The 9180-nt window shown below is 41.8% G+C and overlaps 1 protein-coding gene across 1 annotated transcript in view; it reads right to left on the bottom strand.

Moving 5' to 3' along the window:
• HAPLN1 (hyaluronan and proteoglycan link protein 1) overlaps window positions 1-2785 on the bottom strand; it is a 72042-nt gene extending 69257 nt beyond the window's left edge. Inside the window, exon 1 of the mRNA XM_030847148.3 lies at window positions 2652-2785. The gene's annotated coding sequence lies outside the window, so the exon portion shown is untranslated. The remainder of the gene's footprint in view (window positions 1-2651) is intronic.
• Between the last annotated feature and the right edge of the window lie 6395 nt (window positions 2786-9180).

The following is a 9180-nucleotide window of genomic DNA, read 5'->3' on the forward strand; positions in this document are numbered from 1 at the left end:
TATTAGAAGTGAGTTATGGTTATTAGACTGTATCCTCATGGAGGCAGAAAGTTGATGGTAAATTACCCATTAAAGAGTAAACTGATTTTAAATGCAGCTACCGGGAATTTAATCAACCATTAAGTGGTGCCTTGATTTTTAAATTATACGAAAGTCAGCTGCTGTATTTTCTACTCTGAGTACCTACCCCAACGTCTGGCCTGCAGTTAGTGTTCAATGACAACAAAATAGAAATCTCAGAATTTTTTACTAAGAGGCTGGTGAGAAAGCTTTCTTTGACTTGTCCACTAGGTGGCACATAGGGACCGTGCTTCACACGTGGAGCCTTCACAGACCCTCCCATTCATAGTGTAAATAAAGAGCTGCATTATTAATTTATACCATCGCGTCCACTCTACACCTAATATTTGTTTAACCAGCTGTTTCCTCTAATCCTCCTTAAACACTATTGATTAAAATCCTAAGAATATTCAGGTTTCCATTCCAGTTTTTCCCCAACAATATATCGTTACCTTTAAATAACAGACTAAATACATTTAAATACCATAGGCTAAGAACTAGGGTTACTAATAAGGAATACAGGAGGTCGGAAAATTAACTAAAGGTAACAGAAGACTATAATGTAAAGGTTATTTTCAAATTTGCTCTGCATTTTGCTGGAATTTTAACTGGTGGAATACCATTATTTAAAAAATGTAACCTGGAAAATAAAACATGCATGGGGCAAAAGGAAGTGAAAAGAAAACCATTTCTGAGAAAGGGAGTTATTTTCTGAATATGCCTCTTGTTCATCTTTACAAAGATGAAGTGCTGTGCTACCTTAAGATTCAAAGACTTCTTCAACTACTCAGAAAATACCGACATTCCACATCCAAGATGCTAAAAGGCAGGACTGTTTAGTAGACCATCTATTCATAAAGCATCTTTCTGAGTTCGCCGAATGTATTTATCCTGGATGTGTTACCAGCTCCCAAAGGAAGGAAAAGGAAGTGAAACCACTAGGGATATAATGAATCGATTCTTCTCTGTGAAAGTATCTTCAGTTCTTCTAAATTACAGTGTCAGTCATTCCTCTGAGAGACAGGGCCTAGCTGACAATAAATGGCTCACTTTATAAGAACATGATGTTCCCCTCTTGCTTGTTTCTCACAGAAAGCCCAAGCCCACTGAACACTCCTCGTTGGAATACTGGCCTCTAGGTTCATTCTCTTTGGAGACCAGTGGTCTGGAGGTTGTTGGGTTTCTCTTGATCATTAAGTTACATTTAAACAAAATTACTTCTTATCTAGTTTTCCCATTTTTAAGCTGTTTTCAATTTTCTGAAGAGATTACCAAAACATGTAGTCATTCTCTTAGCTTAAAAATTAAATTATTAAGAACATATAGTCCCAAAGCTTCAATGCTCAACCAGCATTTGGCATACATTCTATTTTACTGAATGAAAGAAAAACTTCTTTATTCATAAAGATATATGGAACTGAAGTTAAAAACTGATGTAAGGATTAAGAAATATCACACTAAAAGTTATCCAAAGAGAACTACTATGATGTATTTTTGGTGGAACGATATTCCCATTTTATGAGTCCATTAAAATATCTAAGTCACTAAAGTGTATAAAACGACTGCAAATTTAGTACATTGAAATAATCAAATAGAAATGGTTACCAGAAACTACATTTGTAATGAATAAATATTACATTGCGTTCAGAAATTAATTCACAGGCTTTATTTCTTAAGAACCATTAACTTCCAAGAGGTATGTTTGATTTTATGACATCACGCTGGAACGTGTACAGGAACACTTTCCACCCTAAAAACTCCCAAATGTATTGGCTACTTTGTGTATTTTTCCAGGGGTAAATGAAAATAAAATAACTTATTTTCAAAATAATAAACCATCTTATTTGGAACACAACAGTCATAGTCAATGGAAGAGAACAACTTCATTTCAACCCAAAAGAGTTCAGATTTGCTTAAGATGGTAAATAAACAGTCTCAACACAAATAATTCCTTTAAGCACCTTTTAAAAGTAATCTTACCAACCATGACTTAAAAAAGCTTCTTTTCAGTGCATTAATATTATCTATCAACATCATTCTATATATGAAAAGCATCATAATTCTATGATCTTAATTTCACAGTTGAGAAGAGCAGACCAAAACTGGTAACATCTCAAAGATTATCAATCTAACAGGTATTACCTATGATTACAGTAACTTTCTTTTTCACATAAACTTACATATTCTCTAAAAGAAAACTCATACATGTGGAATGGACCTTCCCATTCCTCAGCATTTTCTTCAGTCTATACTATCCTTTTTTCCAGGTGTTATAAAAATGTTTGTTGAAATACAGATGGAAACGCTGCCACTTGGAAACCATGCATCTACCAGATTTATAGTAGCACTAGCAAAAGCTGGGATACTGGACTTAATTCTTGCCCCAGTTGAGACTGAGCTTGTTTACTGCAGTACAGTATTTTATCTGACAATACGCATCTTAAAAAAAGTTGAGATGTCAGGTTAAACTCAAAAGAAAATTAAAGAAAAGTTATTTTAATGTATACATATATCATGATATGCATTGCTCTCTGAAATCTTAAAGGTATCAAGGTTTGACAGAAAGAGTTAAAAAATTATGGAAGTTTTACCTTGTCCTAAAATCCAGAAGTTCAGATGCTCTCAAGTCCTGCTGAAGTTGGAGCCTGGAGATCAAGTGAAGCTAGGGCTCTTTCCCCTCACCTTAAGTTTGTTTCTGGGTAAGTGTGTGTGCTTGTGTGAGTGTGTGTGTGTGCCTGCGCCGCGCAGAATGTCTCTTTGTGGCGCTGGATGGCAGAGGTCCTGGTCCTGGGAAGGAGGAGGCACTTTCTCACCAAGAGCAGAAGAAAAGCAAAGCAGCGTCACCAGGAAAGTTCTCCTCCCAGATCCCCTAATTACAGCCTAACGTGCACTTCATGCAAACTTCAGGGAGGAAAGGAGGGGCAGCTCAGTGCCCAGACCTTGTGAAACAGCAGCCTGTTAGATGACTTTGCCCTCTGCTCCGATCCCCGCGTAACCCGCTCCTCGGGGGTTCAGGCAGAGCGGTAGCTAAAACCACAAGCCCCCCACTCACAGCACACCTCCTGGATCTGTCCAGAGGGGATGGGGCAAGGGGCTTGTGGAATGATCGTGGGGCAGCGGGGTGAGGCAGACAAGCGAGGACAGTGAATTTTCATTTTGCTTTTTAGCCTCTGCTTAAAAGGAAAATCCAAAGGTAGGAGAGGTCCTCGCTTTCCCGCCTCCCTCTCCCCAAAGTAGATCCAGCGTAACCAAGTAGAAAGGTAATTATGACAACAGCGGATAAAGCTTCCTAAACTTGAGGTACCCTTTCACCCAAATTGCCAGAAGTATGCTTTCTTGTTTACTGGACTCAGTATTGATATTGAGTTTGAATCTCCGTTAACAAACAAACAACTGCTGTCGTATCCCTGGGTGACAGAGCTCAAAGAACCTAGATTTATTTATAGAGTGAAGAATGCGAGGGGCAGACAGGATGGGTGGGGTTGGCTTATGGATCCATACCCAGGATTAGAACCAGATGGGTACAGGGCGCGCGCACGCACACATTCGCGCGCGCGCCCGCCCCTAAAATAACCACTGGGGAAGATGCTGGGACGCGCGGGAAAACGCCTCCTGAACAAATAGACATTTATTTATAACTTCTGGGAGAGTATATAGGTCCATTGATTCCCGCTTTGAGTAACCAAGGGTTTTGGAGAGGAAATGGCTTCATATTTCAATAACAGAGCCACCTTTGATGGAGCCTAGGAGAGGAAAAAAAGAAACATACCGCAGGAAGCAAACGGCTGTTGCAGCCGCTGGGAGGAGGGAGCAGGGCTGGCCCGGGGATGAGGACAAGCAAACAAGCCCAGAGGCCCCTGGCCAGGGAGGAGGCGACACGCAGGCCGGTCCGCCTGGGGGCCTCGGGTGCAGGCACCCTGGGCGCAGGGCGCTCAGGGGCGTCCAGGGAATCGGGGCTGCGCTCCCGGCTCTCGCCCTCCGGCTTGGGAGGCGCAGGCCGGGCTACGGGCTCGTCACGTCGGCCGCCGCTCAACTGGTGCACTGGAAGGGCAGGGGAACCGGTGGGGCAGAGGTTCTGGAGAGCCAGAGGACTGATGGAGCAGAGGGATTGGTGGGGCAGGGAGACTCGTGGGGAGATGATGTAGTGGGGTGGGAGGCACGGGGACCAGTGAGGCAGGGACGCCGGTGGAGCAGGTGACTCGTGGGGCTGATGAGCTAGTGCGGCAGGGGGACAGGTGAGGCAGGGGCGCGAGTAGGGCGTTGCGCGCGGCCTGAGCTGCGCTGGAGGCGGCGAGCGGCGCTATTGTCTTGGAGATAAAACCTAAGCAGTGTTGGCGGCTTCCTCTTAGAAGAGAGGCGGGAAGGAGGTATCTAAAAAAAAAAAAAAAGTCTTTCCCGCTTTTCCCTGATGTATTTCACCGGTTCCTGCCCCCAGGCTCACCCTTGCCATTCGGGTCTTTGGTAAATTAACAAGTGCCTGTTGAAAAGATTTTATTCCAAAGACAAACCGAACACCCACCAAGTCTGACTGGATGAATACAGTTATATTGGAAATGAAATAATTAAAAACGAATCCTCCAGCAGGCAATTCTACACTTTTCTTGTAATTTCAAAACCAGGGCAAGGCGCCTTTTTTCATTTTTTCTGTTTGTCCTCACAGGGAACAGGCCGCTCTAGGCTTTGCAATTTTATGTCGTTAATTTCGTAGCTATTGAGACAGCTGTTACACTGTAGGCCTCACATTAACTGCCAATAAAAATAAGATACATCTCTGCCTTTCAACCGTGAAAGAGTTTTTATGCTATTTCTTGTAAATGTTCAGGATGGTATGTATTTTAAGGAACATAAAGGAATTGGACTTAAGAACAAATATCCTACATTTTTTACATTAAAGCTCCACAAAGGTGGTGAAGCTGGTGGTACGTGGCTATGAAATGATATAAATATAGTTAGAATACTGATCTTGTTCCCTCAGCTTAAACACCTAATCTCTGGGAGTTGCCTGGGCAGTAAATCAGATTAGCTGGTCCATCCATCATGGCACGTGTTTCTTATTCTGCCGTCTTCTCCGTCCATATACTTATTCCAGCAGAGCATTAAGAGAATGTAATGTGTTCTCTTCAGAAATTGTTTATTAGCCACATAAGACCATCCGTTTTGCATTTTAGATCACAGTGAGTTGTACCAGAATTTTTTTTTTTTTTTTTTCAGTTAAACCCATACCAATTGAGATAGGCTTCCAGACTCATCTGGTCAATCCTTCCTCACCCCTATTTCCTATCTTCCCAGATAGGCCAGTTGCTAGTTGTGTAGTCAGGCCTCCTGAGATGGCTATTCTCTTGCTCTCTCTACATCCCCTGCTGGACCAGTCCCTGCTTTACTTAAATCCTACTCACCTGAGAGATCCTCCTACAAACTTGCCTCTAGCCCCAGCTAGTGATTGTTGTAATCTTTAGATCAGAACACCTCCACCTGGATAGTTTACTAAAGGGGAGGTGAGGGGTGTGCCCCTCTGCAGGTTTCCCTGGTAACTAATGAGCCAACCTGACTTCAATTCCCCCTATAATTGGTAACCTCCCCTTCCCCCGGGAGCCAAGACTGCTGCAGTGCTCTGCGCGATGCGTGCTGCACTCGATGGGGTGCTGCTCCAGGACCTTGCTTCCGACATGTAAGATCCTCCCCTCTCCATTAAACCAGGGGCCCCCAAACCCTGGGCCGCGGACCGGTAGGAACTGGGCCATGCAGCCGGAGGTGAGCGAGCAAAGCTTCATCTGCGGCTCCCCATTGCTCCGCCCCGGTCTGTGGAAAAACTGTCTTCCCCGAAACTGGTCCCTGGTGCCAGAAAGGCTGGGGACGGCTGCATTAAACCGCTGACGTCTCTGGCACTGACTCCAGGCTCTCACTTAGGTCGAGGCTCAGCATGTACAAGGCTTGTAGGCCTGTGGGGTGCAGCCCAACACTAGTCTTTGTTAAAAGATCCCCAGTACAGTGTTTTTAATCACAAGTACTTGATTAAACCTGTCAGTAGTGTAGATTTGATTTTACTGATATTGACGCATGTATTGATATTATATACATTTCGATTCACTTGGGGGTTCACATGGTGTATTAATTATTTAAAATTTACACTGGAATTAGCTCTAAGTCTTTTAAAAAAGATTTTTGTGTTTAGTTAATGTTGAGTTTTGTAACTATTTATAGAGGTATACGTTACTTTGATCAGTCATTATAATTATGCGTCAGGGCAAAGTCATTATAATAAGCTTTGGTTTAAAAAATCACATCAAGTAAGTAAATTAGTACAAATCTATTTTCATGACTAAATAATTTTACAAAGGTATAAGTTGTAGAAAAATATTAGAAGACACAAATGTCTTTTCAAGGAAAAGCATATCAAAAGAGTATTCTGGGTATGAAGATTCCTTCTAATTATTAACATTAATAATGCATGTGGAAATGTTCCCGAATGCAAGTTTGTGTGCCCCATGCATGGTGAGGCCAAACAAACCTTGGAGTTTGGAGCAGAGAAAGGTTTATTGCAGGGCCAAGCCAGGAGAACAGGTGGCTCGTGCTCACAACCCCAATCTCCCCCATGGTTTTCTCGGAGAAGGTTTTATAGGCAGAATGTGGAGTAGGGGCTGCCAGGTGTATGACTTTTTTCTGATGGGTTGGTGGTGAGGTGACAGGGTGTTGCTTCCCGGAACCTGGTCCTCAGCCTGAAGTTCCCATCCTCCACCAGGGTAGGGGTCTTAGTTCCTGCAGAAGAACTCAAAGATATTGTTATGTATATCCCTTCAGCGGGGGTGGGGGGGGGACTGGGGAGGGGGAAACTGGGACCCTGACCCATTGCTGCACTATTGCTTCTTGACTGTTCCTCCCCTGTTTCTGCATTCCCTCACATCCCTGATTAGCTATTGTTTGAATCTGCCCTTTGGAACTCAGGTAAGATCTAGGAAGCTGAATGAAACCTACTTCCTACAAACAAGAAACTGGGGGACACGGAAAGGATTTGTACCTGGGAGGGCCCCAGAGGGTCCTGCTGAATTTCAGGAACATGTCTTTCATGGGCTAATGAAGTATTTTGTTTTTGTTTTGGAGAAGGCAGGGAGAGCAGCTTTCTTAAATTACAAGGGAAAAAAACCCCAAATATTTTCTTCAAAATTAATTTTCAAAATGACTTATATGCTTAAAATTCATGTGAAGTTTTACCTTAAATTACCTGGCTAAGTGCTAGAGATACAGAGCCTAGAAATTAAATGGCAAATCAAGGTTCTGGAAAAGCCAATACCAATTTAGAGCTAATGGATATTGAAAAGACCTTGTTTTGCATAATGCAAAAGTATTTTTTAAGAATGAAAAATAGGTCAGAATGGTGTTATAAAATGTAACTTCACCTTCTTTTGCTAATGGTAAGACAATTTGAATAATGGGGTTGAACCAGATAAAATGGGATATTCAACCTTTTTTTTTTTTAAAATTTTTATTGGAGTCTAGTTGCTTTACAATGTTGTGTTAGTTTCTGCTGCACGACAAAGTGAATCAGTTATACATATACATATATCCACTCTTTTTTAGATTTCTTTCCCATTTAGGTCACCACAGAGCACTGAGTTCCCTGTGCTATACAGTAGGTTCTCATTAGTTATCTATTTTATATATAGTCATGTATATATGTCAATCCCAATCTCCCAATTCATCCCACCCTTCCCCTTCCCACCTTGGTATCCATAAGTTTGTTTTCTACATCTGCGACTGTATTTCTGCTTTGCAAATAAGTTCATCTGCACCATTTTTCTAGATTCCACATACAGTATAAGCGATATTATACGATATTTGTCTTTCTCTTTCTGACTGACTTCACCCTGTAGGACAATCTCTAGGTCCATCCATGTCTCTGCAAATGGCATTATTTTATTCCTTTCATGGCTGAGTAATATTCCATTGTATATATATGTACCACATCTTCTTTATCCATTCCTCTGTCAATGGACATTTAGGTTGCTTCCATGTCCTGGCTATTGTAAATAGTGCTGCAATGAACATCGGGGTGCATGCATCCTTTCAAATTATGATTTTCTCCGGATATATGCCCAGGAGTGGGATTGCTGGGTCATATGGTAGCTCTACTTTTAGTTTTTTAAGGAACCTCCATAGTGGCTGCACCAATTTACATTCCCACCAACAGTGTTAGGAGGGTTCCCTTTTCTCCACACCCTCTCCAGCATTTACTGTTTGTAGATTTTTTGATGATGGCCATTCTGACTGGTGTGAGGTGATACCTCATTGTAGTTTTGATTTGCATTTCTCTAATAATTAGTCATGTTGAGCATCTTTTCATATGTTTTTTGACCATCTGTATGTATTCTTTGGAGAAATGTCTATTTAGGTCTTCTGCCCACTTTATGATTGGGTTGTTTGTTTTTGGATATTGAGCTGCATGTGTTGTTTGTATATTTTGGAGATTAATCCCTTGTCAGTTGTTTTGTTTGCAAATATTTTCTCCCATTCTAAGGGTTGTTTTTTCATTTTGTTTATCGTTTCCTTTGCTATGCAAAAGCTTTTAAGTTTAATTAGGTCCTATTTGTTTATTGTTCTTTTTATTTTCATTACTCTAGGCAGTGGATTGAGAAAAATCTTGCTGTGATTTATGTCAAAGAGTGTTCTGCCTACGTTTTCCTCTAAGAGTTTTATAGTATCCGGCCCACTCCATCTTAATGATTTATTCAGTTCTCATTTCTCACTCAGTTTTGAACGTTTCCTGCTGTTTGTTCTCCCCGCCTCCAGTCTTGCACCCTTATGGTTCTACCCTCTGGTCAGAACAATAAAACTCAAATCTGAACACAACACATCTAAATCATTCAATGACTCTCCACTAATGCCTTTCACCCCCTCCTCTGTTTTCATTATGTTGTTACAATCCTATCCGTCTCCTTGGTTAACCTCCCCAGGTCCTTCAAGACACAGTTCAGGTGTCACCTCCCCAAGGGAGGAAAGAGGATACAACAAATGTCCCTCCTGAGTACTCCCGTAGCACCTTGAATTTATATCCGTCACAGTTCCCGTCACCTTATTCTAAAATGGTTTACATCCTTATCCCCTATCCCAAAGTTTACTTTGAGG

This window comes from Globicephala melas, chromosome 3 (assembly GCF_963455315.2).
Source record: "Globicephala melas chromosome 3, mGloMel1.2, whole genome shotgun sequence".
Taxonomy (NCBI): Eukaryota; Metazoa; Chordata; class Mammalia; order Artiodactyla; family Delphinidae; genus Globicephala; species Globicephala melas.